This window comes from Triticum aestivum, chromosome 4A (genome assembly GCF_018294505.1).
Source record: "Triticum aestivum cultivar Chinese Spring chromosome 4A, IWGSC CS RefSeq v2.1, whole genome shotgun sequence".
NCBI lineage: Eukaryota > Viridiplantae > Streptophyta > Magnoliopsida > Poales > Poaceae > Triticum > Triticum aestivum.
In genome coordinates this window covers 227,390,056-227,396,055 of record NC_057803.1, presented here as the reverse complement: position 1 = coordinate 227,396,055, position 6,000 = coordinate 227,390,056, and positions in this window count along the sequence as shown.

Genomic DNA, 6,000 nt, shown 5'->3' with positions numbered 1-6,000 from the left:
TCTCCGCTCGTCGTGAGCCAGCCTAGTAAGGCTGCCCCTGAAGAGGTCTTGTGTCGTCCGCCTCGCGAGGGTCTTGAGTGTTTGCTGATGAAGATGGGCCGTACCAGGCCGTAGGATGAGCCACGTCCCGGGCCGCAGGCAGGCAAGTCTGGGTACCCCCATTCCTAGAACGCCAACACCCTATTGATAGTTTTTTGTAATATTAACTTTATTTCCCTATTGCTAAGTTGAACTTGACCACTAGATTAAGGATTATAGGGTGAAGAAATTCTATGGTTAACATCATATTTAGCAAGAATTTTACGGAAAGCACCATGAATAAAGTGTGAACCACCATCAGTCATTAAATATCTAGGGACACCAAACCTTGTTAAAATAATTTTTTTAGGAATTTTAATGGAAGTGTTATGATCAGCACTACTACTTGGAATAGCTTCTACCCACTTAGTAACATAATCAACTTCAACCAGAATATGTGTGTACCCATTAGAAGAAGGAAAATGTTCCATGTAATCAAAACCCCAAACATCACATGGTTCAACAGCAAGTGAATAATTCGTAGGCATTTCTTGACACTTGCGAATATTACCTATCCTTTGACATTCATTGCAAGATAAAAAAACTTACGGGCATCCTTGAAGAGAGAAGGCCAATAAAAACTAGATTGCAATACCTTGCGAGCAGTTCTATCTCCCGCATGATGTCCCCCATAAGCTTCGGAGAGACATTTCCATATGATTTGTTCCTGTTCATTGAAAGTGCAACTATCCCTGGGTGGTTTTGGTAATTATTAACAACATATAGCTCATTGAGCTAATGCTATTTCAAGATAAATATTTCAGGAAAGCCCAATGTTTGGCATGGCATGGATTGGAAATGTGGACCCCTCAAAATGATGAGGAAAAAAGATTGGCTCAAGCCCTAAAGATCAAGACTCTACATTTTACTTTTAGTGATCCAAGATCACATTGAGTCCATCGGAAAAGCCAATACTATTAAAACGGGATGAGGTGTTGCTTAATGGCTTACTTGCTCAAAATGCTTAGTGATATGCTCCAAAAGCCCTCAACCACTTTCCCATATCCACCTATGTCCCAAACCAAAAGTCAAACTCGGCCGCACCGAAATTTTCTATCCGGCGCCACCGAGTTCATTAGACATAGCCACTGCCACAAACCCTAGACACTTTGGTCTTATCGATAGGGATCTTGGTCTCACCGAAATAGGATTCCAAACTCTCTGTTTCCCTTCGTAACGTTTTGGTCCAACCGAGATGAGCGATCGATCCCACCGAGTTCGCAACGCAAACTCTCTGTTTCACCTCCGTAACGTTTCAGTCTCACCAAGATGAGCGACTCGGTCCCATCGAGTTTGCCTAACCAACTCTCTAGTTAGCTTGTTACCAAAATCGGTCCCACAGAGTTTGTGTAATCGGTCTCACCGAGATTACGTTATTCCCTAACCCTAATGAAATCACTCACACCGAGTTGACATGTCGGTCCCATCGAAAATCCTAACGTTCACATTTTGAACTAAACCAGTCTGACCGAGTTTCATTATTTGGTCCCACCGAGTTTGGTGATTTGTGTGTAATGGTTAGATTTTGTGTGGATGCTATATATACCCCTCCGCCCACTCTTCATTCATGGAGAGAGCCATCAGAATATGCCTACACTTCCAACATTAATTTTGTAAGAGATAACCACCTACTCATGTGCTGAGACCAAGATATTCCATTCCATCCATATGAATCTTGATCTCTAGCCTTCTCCAAGTTGCTTTCCACTCAAATCATCTTTCCACCAAATCCAAATCAGTGAGAGAGAGTTGAGTGTTGAAGCACAAGAGCAAGGAGTTCATCATCAACACACCGTCTATTACCTTTTGGAGAGTGGTGTCCCCTAAATTGGTTAGGTGTCACATGGGAGCCTCCGACAAGATTGTGGAGTTGAACCAAGGAGTTTGTACGGGCAAGGAGATCACTAACTTCATGAAGATCTAATCCAGTGAGGCAAGTCCTTCGTGGGTGATGGCCATGGTGGGATAGACAAGGTTGCTTCTGTCGGATCACGGGTTCCGGCAAAACCCTCGAGGTTCGTACACTGGGGTGCGCACGAAGTTTTTCTCCATATCGATCCACGCCCTAGCTCGCTAAGATCTCGCGGATGAACTCAACGAACTCACAAGACAAAGACACAAGATTTATACTGGTTCGGGTCACTGTTGTGGTGTAATACTCTACTCAAGTTCGGTGGTGGTGGATTGCCTCTTGGGCTGATGATGAATAGTACAAGGGAAGAACAACCTCCTGAGGTTGAGGTGTTCTTGTGCTCGGTAAACTTGTGTGGTTGGGGATGATCTTGATGATCCGTCCTCGTCTCAGTCCCCCTCTACTATGGTGGCTAGTAGGCCCTGGTCCTCTCCCCAAATATTGAGCGGAAAGGGAGCCAACAACGGCCAATTTGAAAGGGGACAACTAGTACAACTTATCCTGACAAAAGTAGTCTTCGTCTACAAAAGGCTCAGGTGGTGACGCCGCCTTAGGCTCCATGGTGACCTCCGTCTTGCCGTCCTGCTGGTCTTGGTCTCCTTGCACCGATATGGAAACCTTTCCTTGATGCCTTGGTACTCCGCGCCTACGATTGCCCCCTTGGCACCAAAGAGGAAGCAAGGACACTGTGCGTGCTGGCGCCCACCTGGTCTCGATCGTCATGGCTCACGTCACGAGGACCTTGCGAGGTTTTCCTTGCCTTGATCTCTCCGCCCCTCGTGAGCTTGCCTGGCGAGGCCGCTTCTAAGGAGGTCTTGAGCCGTCCGCCTCGCGAGGCATGGCCCCTCACGAGGGTCTTGAATACCTCGTCGATGAAGATGGGCCATACAGGCCTGCCGGCTCAGCCACGCCGTGGGCGGTAGGCAGGCAAGTCTGGGGAACCCCATTCCCAGAACGCCGATAGTAGCCCCCGAGCCCAAGGCGCACTCCGGCTTGGCTTCGAGGCGAAGCCAAAGGTCAAGCGCGGAGCGCCACGGGCCCCAAAAGCCTGCGGCCACGGTTGTCGCCTGGCGGTTGATTGGACGTGGGCGTCTTCGCTTCCCCATGCTTCCTCAACAACTGCCCGTCTTGACAAGTCCCTGCGACATGAAAGGAGAACCATCATTACCTGTGATCATGGGGGGTGCTGGTTGGCCTTCTTCTGATATAAATGAGGAAGGTGGCGGAGCCCCCGTCCCCCACTTCTTCCCATTCTCCCAGCTTCTTTCTCCTCTGCTCCACCGCTGACTCCAATGGCAACGTCGAAGAGGTTCTTCGCCGCGGAGAAAGGAATGGACCCTTGCGAGGGGCCTGGCTCCCGGCGCCCAAGCGGGGACGCGACCGTCCCTGCAAGCATACCACGACTCCCGCCGTGGCCCCCTGCTCCCGGGGTGGCGCCTCCGCGCGTGCTGCGGGTCGCTCCGGTCGCGGCAGCCCCGTCGATGAGGTGAGACATGCCGTGGTTGCGCGGCCTCCCCGGCCACTCTTCCACTCGGCAGAGGTGCTGCCGAAGTTCGTTGTCTAGTCGGAGGATCCGGCCGACAACTGGCTTCAGCTTCCGTGCTTCTTCGTCAACGAGCTGTCGGCCTCTGGTCCAGGCGGACCCTGGCTGTAGGTGGACGGCTGCTGCAGCAGGGCCTCCTAGGTCGCGGTTGAAGTCTCTGTCGCGGGTAACAAAGCTTTGGCCCACGGTTGGCAGACGTTCACCCACGCGCACGGCCAGGGCAGGCGGTGCACCCTCCATTTCAAGTATGACGGTGATGTGACCGTCTATGTTAGGGTATTTGGGGAAGATGTTCGCCGTGCCGGGTGCTGCCCCGAGACGAACGATGGCGAGGAGGTGGTCGGTCTCGGCGACGGCCGCGACGAGGGCGAGCCCGCCGGCCGCGCCTCGTCCAGCTACGGTGGCTCTTCTCTTGGCGAAAGCTCCAGCAGCGGTGGCTACGACCAGCCGCCGCACTCACTTCGAAGGTGGTAGCGGGTCGTCTCATCGCCGCGCCTCCGTGAAGCGCGAGGAGGGATTCGGCTAAGCTTAGACGTCGCTGGAGGCCTGCCCCCGTGGTTCACTGCAACGCCACTTTTGTTTTGTTCCTCTTTTCTTTCTTGCATCAAAATGAAACTAGTATGGGCCCGGAGGGGCGTGTATCGAATTGTGATTCCTCAATCATTATGCTATGCTTGTTATTTTGTGTGGAGATAACTTAGCTTGACGCGTTTGGTGCAGCCTCTTCTTCATGAGGCACTTGTTTCCTCGTGTGTGTCTTGGCTTAGTGGTTGCTCCGGAACTGCAAAAAAATCGTTAGGAAACTCGCTAGGAGAATTATCATCATCCGAGCCTTGACCCGGCGCTTCATAACGTGGTACCCGAGGGACACGGATTGGGAGTGTGCCGGCTTGTGGGCTTGAATGAGGGTGCCTCGCGAGAAAGCAGACTGAAGGCAGAGAGAAGGACCAACACAGGAGGAAGAAACCCTCGCGAAGGCGCTTGCCTAGCCCCCTCGCGAGGTATGTGAGAGAGAGAACATAAGAGAACTAGATTCAGAAAAGGTGGTAAAAGGCAACGGAACCAAATCAGCAAGGAACACCAGAAGCAATCATCGATTAAGAGAAGGCGAGCCAACTACGGAAAACAAATGAAAAGCCGCGTCCGACACCTAGTCTAGTCTTCAAGTCTTCTCACCAGCACAGAGCTAAGTGCTGCCACTAGGTGTGTGAGGGAGCCCCCGAGGCCCGAGGGCGGCACTCCTGAGACTCTGGGGAGTGTACAACCCCACTCATTATTACGTGAGCGTGTCATGGGTGGCGATTCTTCACAGGCACATGGCCTTCTTCATAGGCACTGGGCCTTTCTTCACAGGCACTAGGCCTTGCTTCATAGGCACTGGGCCCTGCTTCAAAGGCACTAGGCCTTTCTTCACAGGCACTGGGCCTTGCTTCACAGGCACTGGGCCTTGAAGCCTGGGAGTTCGACTCGGCAAAGCACCAGACGCTGCGAGAGCTCTTCGACACGACGCACCAGGACATCTGGAGAGTGTTGTTCAAGTCTGCCAAGGTACCTCCTCCCCTTACCGAGGACAGCGGACTCAGCGCAAAGCGCCCTGCTAATTCGGTAAGCTCCTTATATCCCATAAGGTGTTTCTTTCCCTAGCATAATTATGTGAGGGATCTGAGCCTCCACATTATTTGATAGGAATTGGTCGCGACAGTGGAGCAGATCGACTGTCCGGCCCCACTGCCCGACGATCCGGCGAGTACTCTCCTGACGGAGATGCTGGTTCCGGCGCCCTATGAGGAGCCGGAGAAGAAGGCCAAGAAGAAGGCCGCGGGGACCAGGAAAGGTCTCCGGCACAAGGTTGTATCGGAATCATTGTCCGATAACACTGAGACGCCCTCCTCCAACGAAGACGAGGAAGAGGAAAAGGAAAACTCTCCCCATCCAGCTGGGGGGATAAGAAAAGGAAGGCCGCCCCATCCGGGGAGGCCGAAGGGTCCAAGAAGGGAAGAGCCCTCCTTCCGGACCGCTCCACCACGGCCGTGTTCAACGACGAGGAGTGGTTGTGTAAGACCCTTGATGCGACTATATCTCCCACGTGTCGAGGCACGACTTAGAGGCATAATCGCATTGAAGGCATATGTCGCAAGTAAGGTAATCTTTACAACATCCCATGTAATATAATAATAAAGGGGAGATAACATAGTTCGCTTACACTTGCCACGTCAATCAAGGTGCATAAATAACATTACATCAACCAAACACTCATGGCCCGACTATGGCGCCAAAATAAAAGATAACCCAACATTGGACACGGTCCCGATCACCCCAACTAGGCACCACTACTGATCATCAGGAAAGGAAACATAGTATCGTTGAGAGTCCTCATCGAACTCCCACTTGAGCTCGAGCGCGTCACCTGGAGCGGAACCGTCAGGCCCTGCATCTGGTGTAATAGTAATCTGTGAGCCACAGGGAC